General features: G+C 36.5%; 1 non-coding gene across 1 annotated transcript; it reads left to right on the top strand.

Annotated features, from left to right (window-relative positions):
- Nucleotides 1–789: 789 nt before the first annotated feature.
- Nucleotides 790–896, top strand: LOC124897367. The gene has a single exon (XR_007054089.1). It is a non-coding gene; the product is annotated as a small nucleolar RNA R71 (small nucleolar RNA).
- The last annotated feature ends 14,264 nt before the right edge of the window (nucleotides 897–15,160 follow it).

The following is a 15,160-nucleotide window of genomic DNA, read 5'->3' as shown; positions in this document are numbered from 1 at the left end:
AGGGTCTTTAAGATTTTTGGGCATCTTCTGTATCACTACAAAACTACACTCCTCAGTTAGTGTTATTATATAAACATCCTATAGCTTAACTTTATTAGTGACCGCATCCTTCAAGTACTTAGCATACTTGAGCATTCCCTGCAAAACATCTAAAAGAGGAAGGTTAATGTGAAGCTCTCTGACGTGGCAAACAACTGTATAAGTAATGCATCGTTCTTCTCTTTTCTAAGCCTTTATGGGAATGGTGTTAGTGGTCTCTCCTTCACCTGTTCAGCAACTTTGGTTTTCGAGAACTCAAACTTTCTCAAATTTTTAGCAACCTTGTCATCTACCTGATGAGGAACCAACTCTGCATCTACCTCCATAGTTATCTTTGGAGATTCTTTATTGAGCTCTTTACCACTCCTCAAAGTGATTTCCATTACTTGTTTAGGAGATTCAATATCACTTGACAAACCAATATCAGGTGGTATACCTTTAGGTTTTTCTATAGGATGTGTAACCCCCAATATCATATTGCTGAGTTGAGTAGTTAACTAATTCTGTTGTACAGCAATCTAAGCTGATACAGCAGTAAATTGTTCCACCTCCAGTACACCTGCAACCTTCTTTGGAGAACTTCTTGAGCCAGTATGCCACTTAGGATTCCCTTGAGAAATACGGTTCAACAAAGTGTATAGCTCATCATACTTCAATTCCAACGCTTGACCACCTGCAGCTGAATTTAGCAAAATTTTTCTTTTTTTATCAAGTGCCACAACAAAAGTGTGAGCTAGAATCTCATTGGACAGCTGATGATGTGGACAGTCCCAAAAAAGAGCTTTGAACCTCTCCCAAGCATGATATAAGTTCTCATCTGGCTTCTGTTTGAAGCTCACAATCTCAATGCATAGTCTCACAGTATTGCCAGATGGAAAGAATCAAATGAAAAATTTCTAGGCTAAGTTATCATAGGTTAGGATTGAACTTGCTGGCTTAGCTTCAACAAATTCTTTGCTTCCCAAATAGTGAAAAGAGGAAAAGTGTTAGCTCAACATAGTCAGTTGACATACCCGTAGAGATGAATGTGCCACTAATCTCCAAGAAGTTCCACTGGTGGACTTATAGATCTTCATGTGAAGACCCTATAATCTATACGTTGCTGATCAAAAGCCACACCATGTTCTATTTCAGCTCAAAGTTACCTTCAGTAGCTGGTATTTGAAAAGGGGAGGTCAAACTTATTGGAAGTGCAATTGCCACTTCACAAACTATCCTGCGGGGATCTTCAGCCATGAGAGCAGGATTGTCTTGTTCCTCTTGAATTTGTGGGATATGATAGACAAGGACTGTGTCTCTGCTTAATTGGTGAAAACATTGCTCGAGTTTGGGGCTTGGTTCAACAAATTCCTATCCTTTGCCAGCTTACTAGTCTCTAAACCTATTTCCTGAAAATTCGATACCAATACCACGCGTAAAGCACCAAAGAAATCTAAAAAGTAAAACTAAAACTAAGATAGTTGCCAATTTATAAATCACCGGTAACGGTGCCAAAATCCTATTGCGCCCAAGCGCACAAGTAAGTGTACGTGGTTTCACCAAATAGTAATGTGGACTTTATTAAAGTCGAATATAGATCCCTCAGAGAGTTGTGTTGACAACTATCCTATAGTTGTTCACTATTAAGATTAAGTTGATTTGAGAGTGACCAGAAGAGTTTTTGAATTGTAACTAAAAGAAAAGTAAACAGTGCATAAAAGTAAATTACTTGGAAAACCAATAAAGAGAAACCCAGGATTAAAGCACTAGGAACAATCATACTAAGCTATTGAACTTCATTGGTTAGATTACTTATCTTGGTTGCTGATTCACAGGGTTTATCATATGATCATGGTCTCTCAACCTCTAATCTTCTACCTAACTGAACATTACAACTACATCATTGAGAGCAGATGTAATAACCCATTTAGATACATTAAGATGCAATCCTGCAGGTCAACCAAACAAGGCTTATAGGTATATCCCTATCTTAGATGCTAATTTAAATCCCTTATTTATAAAAGAATAAGAACCTTGCTCTATTTAACCCCACGTTCTATCCTTTTATTCCCCCTCCTGGGCTCAGATGATCATAGATGTATTCTAAGGGTTGTGAATCTATAAAATAGTTATTAAAAAGATAAATAAACAACCAAATATGATAAGAAATCAAAACCAAATTAATTCAAAGCAAAAGTAATCATGTTCTTGGCCTTAACCCCGGAAAAGGGGCTTTTAGCCACTAATGGACATTATCGTGATCAAGATCAATGAAGAAATCATAAAACCCAATAAAATACTAAAGTAAAGAAATAAAACCCTAATTGAAGTGTTTTCAAGTCCCCCTCTAAGTGTCAAAGTCGTCCAAGGTATTTTGCAATGTGTTTAAGTGTCCTATTTATAGGAGAGAGATTTTGGCTATGTTGAGAACAAAGTGTGCACCGCGAGCCTCACTCCCTGGGAATAAGGAAAGTTGTGTGAGCCTCACTCCCTGGTACTAGGGTGTGCACCACAATTTTCACTCCCTGTGAGTAGAGTGTGCACCACGAGCCTCACTCCCTAGTAATAGGGTGTGCACCGTGAGGCTATTCCCATACCCTCACTGGAATTCCCTTTTGACGTCTAAACTTCTCTTAAGCATTGTCCTTCCATCCCAAGCCTTGTGTTACTATTCCACTTGATTTATAGATTGTTCACCATTCATATATCATCATAATAAACTCAGCAAACATCATATAGAATCAAACACCACGGATTAGAGCTTGAAATAGCACACAATCCATAACGGTGAACTAGAAACTTAAGCTAAGAATTAGTTTCATCTCATTAATCTTTAGTTTAGTGTTTTGACTCTTGGCTTTATTCGATTGAACCTTGAACACTCAAAGCATGTTTTTCCCCACATAATTAAACAATAATAACCATAGGAACTCATTAAAAATTTTAGAATTCATCGAGATCAACTAGATCAACACCTAGATCAAGCTAGTAGCACTAGTTTTCACATTTGAACTCTAAGTGACCAATTTAAGTACAAACTTGTTTGAAAGACACCTTAAACATTGTAATCAAATACTTTAACACTTAGATGCTGAAATATATCATCGTTAACTCATTAAGAACACAAGTTATCCTTAAAAAAAGTCTAAACAAGCCCGAACAATAACACTGAGGGGAATAAATCCACCTCAAATAGCTATCTTGTTATAGGTTCAGAACTCATCTAACATTGGTGTAAGGTGGTCTACGATTTGGGGTGTTGGGGGTGGTCTCCCATCCTTGTTGGACTTGAGATACCATCGCGACAAGGCCCTAGTTTAGATCGTGTTAAAAACCCTTGACAAGGCTCCTAGAATAAAACCGACCTATAATCAATATAATGAAAATAGGATGAAACATAAACACTTATGTCATAACTCTCAAAATCTAGTATCACAGTGTAAGAACTACTAATACAACTCAAGAAAACATAATAACATAGAAATAACTCTGTCTTCGAATAGTAATAAAGACATATCAAATTAGAAGAGGTAGTAATAGGCTTTGAACGCATGAAATCCATTGCTACCTCGTAAAGCTCCAAATATCGCCTAAATCAACCAATGTGGGGCGTACCCGAATCAGGGTCTGCACTGAAAAGGCAAAGTAGGAGTGAGCACGGTCAACTTATTCTCAGTATGGTCCACTTGTAATCATTAAGTCATAGGACCCATGAAGGGTTCGTCAATCCATATAAAACCAATATCCATGACTCATATTCGGCACATCCCTCAGAGAAGGTTTACAAAATCCGATGTTCCCAGTGTTTCCAAAATTACCAATATTTCCAATACTTCTAGTGTTTCCAATAATCCCAGTATTTCTAGTGTTTCCAGAGCACATGTGTAACATAAGACACAAATCAAGTACAACATACAACAACAACAAGTATATAAAGCATACAATAAACAAGTAAAATAATGTGGGTGATGCCATGAAAATAATGATGCAATGTTCACAACCAACCGACCATGAGAAGATCCAATAACCCATCAATATACCAACATGTGATCCCAAAGATCCACTCAATATTTCCAACCATCTATGAAAACCAACATGATTCATATGCCCATAGAGTATGAACACATCATAATACACAATAGGTACCACAATAGGCTTTTCACCAAACAAGGTACGATTATTTTCATGTGTATAGGCTATCAACATCACATTGGACCTAATACGGGCACACAAAGCATATAATATCCCAAAACCACCAATTATATCCCATATGGGCCCCCATACGGGCACAACACAATAAATAGCCATATTTCATTGTTAGTTCACATACCCTAAACATTCTTTTATATTAATATTAACTACCCAGCCCAGTCTGAAAGAAGTTATACCATAACCTACATCGAATACAAAAAATCAAAATAAAAACCTTTAATCCCAAATCCTCACTCCTTGCAAATGGTCCCAAAATCAACTAAAATACAGAAATATAAAATCTACACATCAATAAAAAGTCAACGTTACCCATATAGCCTAGTTTCAAGTCGGGGTCAAAACAGACTCCCAAATAGGGTTTTTGAAAAAGAAGGGAAATCATAATTTTATTTCAAAACCTGTTCCCCATTTTTTTTTGGAATCTAAAGATTAAAACGTATGTACAACAAGTTTAAAACAAGGTCCAAATCAAAGAAAAACTCATTTCAAGCTGTACCAGGTAAATATCCCCGAAATTCATTTAAAGATCAAGAATTAAAGTTATTTGAAGATAAAATTAAGGGAAAACAGATAATTATAAGATTAGAAAATCATAATTATAACATTAGAAATGCACCCAAGTGAGAAAGGTTGGAAATCGAGGTTTAAATAACAGAAACACAATTTTTAGGCCTCACGGGCCAAAATCTCCAAATTCCATACTTTGTTCCAAGTTTAAAACAAGAAATAGATGATAAAGATTGAAGTAAATAATTAAAATGGGTGTTATGGGGCTTACCTAAGCTTAAAGATGAAGAAATTTACTCCAAATCACAAAACCCTATGCTTTAAGTCTCAAAAATCGTGAAAATGGCGAAACATGGGTATTTACTCACCCAGGAATTGCAATTACGGACCAGGTGTAGTAATTGTGATACCTAGATGGCAGAGGTATCGTAATCACAGAAGGGTGGTCGTAATCATGACACTTGACCTACATACCCATCCCAATCGTGACACTAGCTTCGCGATCACAGGTGCACTAGCTAATGACTTGGTGTATTCCAAGTCGCAGCGGGCCCTTTGAGATCCATCCGGAATCCTATGAATGCAAAAAAAACTATGCAACCTTATCAAATTCTACGTTCTAGATTCAATGGAGACATCAAATTTGTATAAAAATATCATTTTCAAAAAGTTGACCCCCAAAATTCAAAATCACAATTTCCAAATTGAGGGTCGAAATTGTTTTTAAAAGCGATTAAACTATACCAACTGTTTACCTCACAAGTAGCCTCATCTACAGATCGATACCTCTACTAGACCTTAACCATAAGAATAACTCTAGAGCGCAATTATCTAACATCCCTAGCAAATATGGAGATAGAATTCTCAACAAAAGACAACCTCTTATCTAACTGAATCGACTCCCAATGAATGATATAAGACTCATCCTGACTGTAACGACGAAATATGGAAACATGAACAATTGGATGAGCAGCTTATAAGTCTTGGGAGAAAGCTAACTCATAAGCCACATCACCAATATTTTGAAGAATCTCAAATGAGACAATATATCCGAGGCTAAGCTTTCCCCACTTTCCAAATCTCATCACACCCTTGATGGGGAAACGCAAAGGAAAACACGATCACCAACACCAAATTTCAAAGTCTATGATCTGCATAACACTTCTACCTACTCTGAGCTACTCGAAGTCTATCCTAAGTGATCTGAACTCTATCTAAAGACTCACGAAGCAAGTTCATATCTCGAGGTCTAACCTTAGAAATCTCAAACCAAACCACTGGAGAGTGACAATGTCTACCATACAAAGCCTCAAAATGAGCCATATCAATACTGGAATGGTATCTACTATTACATGCATACTCCGCCAAGTCTAAATGCTACTCCCATTGACTATCAAAATCCATCACACAAGCACGGAGTATATCCTCCAGAACCTCGATAGTTCGCTCTAACTATCCATCAATCTGGGTGAAATACGGTATTAAGATTAACCCGAGTATCAAACTTATCCTAAAAAGTCTTCCAAAGATGAGATGTAAATATAGAAACTCAATCTAAAATGATAGACACTGGAACACCATGAATATGAATAATCTTACGAATGTAGATATAGGCCAGCCTCCCGGCACTGAAGGAGATCTGCACCAAAATAAAATGTGTAAACTTGGTCAATCGATCCACGATGATTGAAACACTATCAGAACCATGAGAACTGCAAGGCCATCGATCATAAAGTCCATAGTGATTTGTTCCCACTTCTGCTCAGGAATGGTCAACCTCTAGAGCAATCCACCAGGCCTCAAATGCTCGTCCTTCATTATTGGCAACAAAGGCAATGAGCTACAAAATCCACTACATCTTTCTTTATACTACCCCACTAGTAATGTTGTCTCAAGTTACGATACATCTTAGTCACTCCCAAATGTATGGAATACCTGGAACAGTGGGCCTTCTCAAAAATCAATCTAATTCAGTCACCCACTCTTGGCACATAAACTCAGACTCCAATCCTCAAAACCCCATCTGAATCTAGTGTGGATTCCGTAGCCTCACCACTCAACACCTTCTCCTGAATTATCCCCAACCTAATATCATCAAACTGATGAGCTTGAATCTAATCAATCAGTGAAGACCTACCCTCCACAAATTCCAAAACATGCCCAGGTGTCTAAATATGAAGCCTAACCATATGGTTAGCTAGAGACTGAACTTCTAATGAGTAGGTCCTCTCTTACATCAAAAGATAAGCCAAGTTACCCATGCTAGTTGACTTCTATCTCAAGGTATCTGTAACCAAATTAACCTTGCTCGGATGATAGAGAATAGTCAAGATATAATCCTTATGCAAATCAAGCCAACGATGTTTCTCATATTAAGATCTCGCTAGGTGAAGAAGTAATAAAGTCTATGATGATCCAAAAAAATCTCACAACAGACTTCATACAAGTAGTGCCTCTACAATTTCAAAGAAAAAACAACCGCACACAACTCCAAATCATGGGTAGGGTAATTCTTCTCATGGGGATACAACTGACAACAAGCATACGCAATAACCTTACCCTCATGCATCAACACAATATCTAACCCAACACCTGAAGCATCACCAAAGAGGGTAGAACCCACTCCTCCTTCTATAATGTCGGGATAGGAGGTGAACTCAACAAATCCTTGAACTTTTTGAAGCTCACCTCACAAGCATCAGACCACTGAAAGTAAATATTTTTCTGAGTCAACTAGGTCAACGAAGTTGTAATAGATGAAAAACCCTCTACAAAACATCAAAAATAACCTGTCAATCTAATAAAACTCTGAATCTTAGTGGGCAAAGTAGGCCTAGCCTAATCATGAATCATTGTAATCTTGGATGGATCACTTATAATACCCTCTTTAGTCACCACATGACCTAAGAAAAAAACAGACTCCAACCAAAACTCACACTTGGAGAATATAGCATACAACTTCTCATCCCTTAGTCTCTGAAGCACAATCCATAAATGATCCTCATGATAGGCCTCATCTTGGAATAAACAAAGATATCATCTATAAATACAATAAAAAAGGAGTCGTGATACAGTCAAAACATCCAGATTATAAAATCAATGAATGTGGATAAGGCATTAGTCAACCCAGAGGACATGATAAGGACTCAAAATGACCATATCGAGTCTGAAAAGTTGTCTTCAGAATATCTAAAAGTCTAATCCTCGACGGGTGATACCAAATCTAAAATCAATCTTCAAATATATAGCGGAACCCTATAGCTAATTGAACAAATCATCAATACGAGAAAGAGGATACTTATTCTTAATCATCACCTTGTTCTACTATCAAAAATTAATACACATCCACATATATCTATCCTTCTTCTTCACAAATAAGATAGGCGCACCCTAAGGTGATACACTAGGTCTTATAAATACCTTACCCAATAACTCCTATGATTGATCCTTTAATTCCTTCAACTCGACTAGGGACAACCTATAACGAGTAATAGAAATAGGCTTGGTGCCTGACTCAACATCAATGGAAAAATCAATATCACGATCTGGAGGTATATCGGTCAAATCTATAGAGAATACATCCATAAATTCATAGACAACATGATCTGAATCCAAAGAAGAAGGTGAAGCAACACTAGTATCATAAATATGAGCCAAGTAAGACAAACATCCCCTCTCAACCAATCAATGAGCCTAAACATAACATATAACCCTCTTAGGAACTGAATGAAGTGCACACTTCTAAGCTATCCTCAACACATCCAATGAAGCTAGAGTCACAATTTTAACATAACTAGGATAGCATGGTAAGGAGCCAACCAATCCAACCCAAGATGATGTTAAAATCAACTATATCTAAGATGAGCAAATCTACCTAAATATTATACCCAGAAAAGTCATAATATAGGATTGGTGCACCTGATCCACAACTAAAGAATCTCTTATAGGGGTAAATACACAAATAGGCATAGAAAGAGGCTCATTAATAGAATCAAAACCTGAAGCAAATATGCAGACATATAAGAGAAAGTCCATCTTGAATAAAATAACACAGATGTATATCTAAAATAAATAGGGACAATACCTATGATCACAGCATCAGAAGCCTCTACCTCTAGTCTGGCAGGTACAGCATAGCACTGTTCATGACTACCAGCTGACTGGGTAGAATTACGACCAGCACCATGGGCATCCCTACCTCTTCCCTATACATCTCTAGTAAAACCCCTACCTCTCATGACTAAATTAAAAGTATCTCTAGAAACACAGTAGGGATAATCCTTAGCCACATGTCTAGTTTCATCACATACATAGCAAACTTTAAACCTACCCTGATAGGTCACCCTCTTGGTGACTCCCTAAGATGCTCGAGGAGTAGATCCATACAACCTCACCTAACCCTCTACACTCTAAAGTAATGCCCCAAATACTACTATCTATATCATAGCTCATTGAGGAGCAGGAGGCATATCAAATCCATCTGGCTGAGACCCCACCTAGAGAGGTAATGTAGATGAAGGTTGAACTTCTAATCTCAGAATACCACACTCTAATGTAGGATCTGAATGAGGAATAATACTCAAAGTCTGTGGAGTAGTAAAAGCAGAAGTATGTACTACAAGAGGATCTACTCTGGGCTGGAGAAATACCATAAGGAAATTATGGCTCAGACAGAGGTACAATTCTCAAGGCTAGGGAAAACCAAATGAACTCAAAGTAGCACCCTCTAAATGGGTCAATAAACAAACCAGCAATCCCTATAATACAGAGGTAGAAGAACTTGATTAAACTAAAATAAGACCCACACCTCAACATGCTTAATATATGGCTCAGGGTAAATTCCCCTAGAACTACTCCTAGATGGGGCAGATCCATGTGTTCGTCCATTTCCTTGAATAAATCTATGACTTATAAATTGCCCTCTAGACTATGCTCTCTCCCCGAATAAAGGCTTTATATCTCTAACCTCACAAGGCCTAGTTATCACTATCTATGCAAAAAGAGTGAAATATGACTCAAAAGACAAGGTATGAAGGAAATTCACACTATAAGAAAAAAAATGAGGAAAATTTCTTAAAGAAATAATATAGCCTCTCAAAGATAGATACGGTTGTCTATGTACCAATCTCGAGAGTCCATTATACATCTTGTTCTTACATTATTAAGACCAATGAACTTGGCTGCTCTGATACTAATTTGTTAAGACCTAAAATTAAAGGGTCGTGATGGCACATGTCGTGGTAAACCTTTACAAGTATGCCCATCACATAAATTAATACAAAAGAGAAATTAATATTCGAAATATAAGGCAAGGCTTCTAGAACAAAGTCGAACCATAATCAATATAATAAAAGTAGAAAGAAATATAATTAATGATGTCATAACTATCTAAACCTGGTAAATAGTGTAAGAACTACAAATACAACTCAAGGAACCATAATACATTGGTAACACATCACGATCCCACGCCTTGTCGTAATGGGCATCCTAATTCCAACAAGGATCGGGCACCTCCCCCTATTTCCCAACCCAACCACCTATATCAAGCCTTAGATGGGATGAATTTCAAACATATAACAAGATAGCACTATTTTTCTTATTCATTCTCTGGGACAGGGTCACAACCATGATCGACCCAACTGAGTTCAACCATACCTCCCCAATCGTACCAAACCAAACCATAGAGGATATCAAAACACAATATGATAATCAATCACAAAATGTAATAAGATAGAATAGTGAGAAATTATGTCTGATGATGCCAGATCCCAACTTAAACTATGCTAAGGCTAACACTAATACTGATTCCTCTCATACAAACCCCCAGAAGTACCACAAAGCCTCTAACCAAAAAGGTAAAAATATCTAATTGGGATATTCCCCCAACTATGGACAAAACCAATATCCAAAATAAAGCCAAAATATCTAACAATATCCATAATATGAAATATGACTTCAAAAAGGATATAGGTGATATCCATAACAATATCCATAACCAAGTATTGAATGTTAAAACCTACAATAATAGTTGAAAACCATAATCATGAAATAGTAAAACCAGGAAATCAATCATATAAACCATGTCTTTAGTTGAAATTACAATGAGGGAAGAGAATCACCAAAGCAAGCCCAAAAGTAGTCCCTTAGTTCAAACCCTAGCTTTCGTGCCCCAAAAGCTCATGAGAGAATTATGGTGAGTTTAGAAATAGTTTCTAAGTGTTAATGAATAGAGTAATAGGGTAAATAAACTCCTAAGTGTATTAGAAGTCGTGGTTGGGTCCTAATTAGGATAAGAAGAGAAATATCCAGAATACCCTCAATCAAATCCCTTTAAAACCCATCATAGGGATATGACTGACCCATATGATTCGTACCCTACTATAAAGGCTAACAACATCACATAGGATTTAACACGGTCATACATAGCATATAATATCCCAAAACCACCCATTGAATCTCATATAGGCCCCCCAACAGGAATAATACTATAAAATAGCCATTTTTCATGATTAGTTCCCACAACCTTAACATGATTTTGTATCAAAATTAACTACCCAGCCCAGTCTGAAAGTAGTTAAGCCATAACCTACCCAAAATACTAAAAAAACTAAAATAGAAGCCTTCAATCCCAAATCCTCACTACTCATGAACCATCCTAAAATCAACTAAAACACAGAAATATAGAATCTAGCATCAAATATAAAGCCAACGATATCCATATAGCGTAGTTTCAAGTCGGAGTCAAAATGTACCTCTAAAATGAGTTTTGAAAAAGAAGGGAAAAATTATAACTATATTTCAAAAACATATTTCCCATATTTTTAGCAATCTATAATTGAAAACCTTTTATGAAATGAGTTAAAATGAGTTAAAATGAGGTCCACATCATAGACAAACCCATTTAAAGCTTTACCTGGTAAAAGTCCCTGAAAACTATTACAGAATCAAGAATTGAAGTTGTTTTGAAGATGAAATTAAAGAAAAACTAATAATTATAAGATTAGAAACTCATCCAATGAGAAAGGTTTGGAATAGAGGTTTAAATTGGAGAAATACTATTTTTACGCCTTTCGATCCAAAATCTCCAAATTTCATACTTTTATCCAAGCTTAAAAGAAGAAATAGATGATCAAGATTGAAGAAAATAATTGAAATAGGTGTTATGGAGCTTACCCAAGCTTAAAAGTAAAGAAAGTTCCTCAAAATCACGTAACCCTAAGCTCCAAGTCTCAAAAATAGTACAAAAAAATGGTGAAACATGAGTATTTATATACCTAGGCATCGTAATCATGGATTAGGTGATGCAATCATGGTACATGGTTGGCATGGATATCATGATTTGCAATAACAATATGTGACTTGCATGCCCAATAGGGATCGCGAGTGCACCAGCTGAGTGGTGCACCAGCTGGGGACTTGGTGCATTCCAAGTCTTTGTGGGCCCCTCGGGATTCATTCATAATCCCATGAATGTAAATCTATGCAACCTTATCAAATTTGATGCTCAATACTAAATAGAGATATCAAATTTTTGATAAAATGTCATTTCACAAAGTTGATACCCGTAACCGAAAATCACAACTTTTCAAACTGAGGGTCCAAATGAGATTTAAAACTCAAAAAATCATCCGAACTATGATACCACCCTAAAATCATCGTTTTGGATCTTCTAGCGTAGTTCATTTTTCTATCCGATGCACAGATCAAAAGATGTTGACCAAAGTCAATAATAAGGCTCTCGAAGCTACCAAAAATCACAATATTACATAAAACACAAAAAAATGCATCAGGAACTGAGCCAATCATCCCCCACACCCTAAAAACACCACAATACAACCACGTGGAGAGGTAAAATGGTCAAAGCACACATCTCACATAATTCTTCAAAAGTTGAGTCACTACATATTTATTGTTACACATAAAACTAGAAAATACTAACCAAAACTAATTAGGAAAATAACGTCAGTAGTGGTTACTCCTCAAGCAACGAGTCATGTGGACTAATGACGACTCGTTCTCGGCTCCGTATCCTAGACTCCAATGCACTTGGTGATGACTCATCAGGTCACTAGATGAGTTGTTACCTAAATCATTGTCCCTCCAGTAACTTTTTCATCGTTCAGAACTTAAACTCCATATACTCTGAATTATGGTCACTATGCTGGTCACCAACGTCGTTTCTACTGGTATCAAATTTCTACTCTTTTATAACTTTGTCTCTCTTTTGTATGGAATGACCTTCACTATGACTTGTTGTTAGATCCTCAGTGTCGTAGGCATTGTTGACTTTAGTATTATTCATTTATTTCTTTACTAGTTACCTAACAATTTGGACAACCAATCATAGCATCACCCAATGACTCATTGTCCATGCAAAAGATTACGATTCTAGAGTTTTTTCTTTCTTTATTCATTCTACTAACTTGCAACCCTATTTTTCTGCAAAATTAATACAAAAACACATCACATCTAAAAAAGTACCTAACCACTTGCACAATTTACATTTTAAGTATTGAAAGAGCCGGAAAACCTTCTCATATCAATAAAGCATATGCTCAAGAACCTAAATAGTTTTCTCTAACAAACCTTCAGTCTGGGAGTGAAAAGGCATGCTAAGGTCAACTTGAGTACCCAACCCTCTTGAAAAGTCTACTAGAAGCTAAAAGTGAACACTGAGCCTTTATCTTAGATAATAGAAATGGGTACCATGTGAAGATGAAGACGAACTATCTCACAAACATATTTATGGGTGTAACACCTTATATTTTTGGTCGAGACATTAAACTGTCGTTCCTACATGTATAAACTCTAAACTTATGATTGATAGTTGAATACATATGTCATTATCTTTATCCTAGTGTGTGAAGTACTTATGAGATGAAAAATGTTCATAGGAATCGCCTAGAGCAAAGTTGAGCTAAGAGCCTTTGATTCGGCTGAATTATAGAATTCAATTCTTCAATGGAAAATTTTGAGCGTGTATAACATTTGACATATATTGAATTTTTCAGCTCAATTCTCACCAAATGATAGATAGTTGAGCTATGTTTCCAACGATACCATTTCTCCTTAATATAATACCCGAACAAAAAGTTTTGACCATTTTCATAAGAAAAAATAAGGTTCTGTGATAGCCCTACGCCGCAAGGGCTATTCCACCTAAATAGGGGTAGCATCACTTGTATTATTCCCTCGGAATAAAGATCATGCCAAGAGGGCTATTCCCCAACTATTCCATCTTCTTATGGGACAAAGGGTAATTTGGTCCTTTCCCTTCAACCCCAACTATCCAAAACACTATTTGTAACACTCTTAGGGGCATTATTTGCCCATTAACCTCAAAATTACTCACTAAAAACCCTTTCTCTTCCCGAAGACAAAACTCAAGCTTATTCTCTCAAGAAAACAAGGATTTACGTTTTGATTTCAAGGTTTCTTTAAGAATTCATTCAACTACGGTATGTAGGGTATTCATTAATGGGTCTCTTTCACCCATTGAGCCCAAAAATCCTCTCTTTGATTAAAGTATGAGTTTTCCTTCATTATAGAATTTTCACATATTCAAGATAAAATGAATCCATAATGTTCCTTAGTAAATTGACTTAATCCATGTCCTCATATGACCCCATGAAAAATTAGGTTATTTCATGCTTTAAATTCAAGTTCTCATGTCATATTCATGTGATTTCATGTTACAATATCACATTATGTATTAAACTATGTAAATATGTTGTCCTCTCTTGTTTAACACATTCTCATACTCAAAATTCTTGTTTCTCACCTTTTTTTAAAAATGTCTTATGTCGTTGGTTCTTTGAATTATGATTCCATACGACTATTTTAAGCACTTCTATCATATTTTGGTAATCATTCAGTGTTGGCAGGTTATGAACCCCGATACCTATGTGTCGTTACATTATTTTCATTTCCAAGAAATAAATCAGTCAGACCATGATTATTTTCTTTTATTACCACCTTCACGATATTATATTGATGCTGAGAATTTACCTGTACCATACTATGTCATATTAAAAAACTAATAATACTAAAGTCTTTCAGTTGGGAGTAACACGTAGCACTGAGTAAATGTAAGGATGACGACTCCCCGTCAGTAGAAGCATGAGTCGTTAGTAGCGGTCCCTAAGTTTCAGACCTACGATTCCACCGTAGATTATGAGGGGTCCCCTATCAATAGGGGCATAAAACTCTCATCCTTTGGGACATCATCCTTGTGGATCCACATCGTCAGTCATCTGTTGGTACCCCTGGCAAGGTACTAACACCTTCCAACTCAGGTTATAAGTTGGACCCCGATAGCTCAGATTGGGGCATGTCGGTTGTATTTAGCTCCCACAGTTTCAGTGTAGTATTCATGCTAGATTAGTTTAGGCTTTCTTGACCAAGTATACATACTTTAGTTATC

This window comes from Capsicum annuum, chromosome 3, assembly GCF_002878395.1.
Source record: "Capsicum annuum cultivar UCD-10X-F1 chromosome 3, UCD10Xv1.1, whole genome shotgun sequence".
Classification (NCBI taxonomy): domain Eukaryota; kingdom Viridiplantae; phylum Streptophyta; class Magnoliopsida; order Solanales; family Solanaceae; genus Capsicum; species Capsicum annuum.
This window is presented reverse-complemented; position numbering and strand designations above follow the sequence as displayed.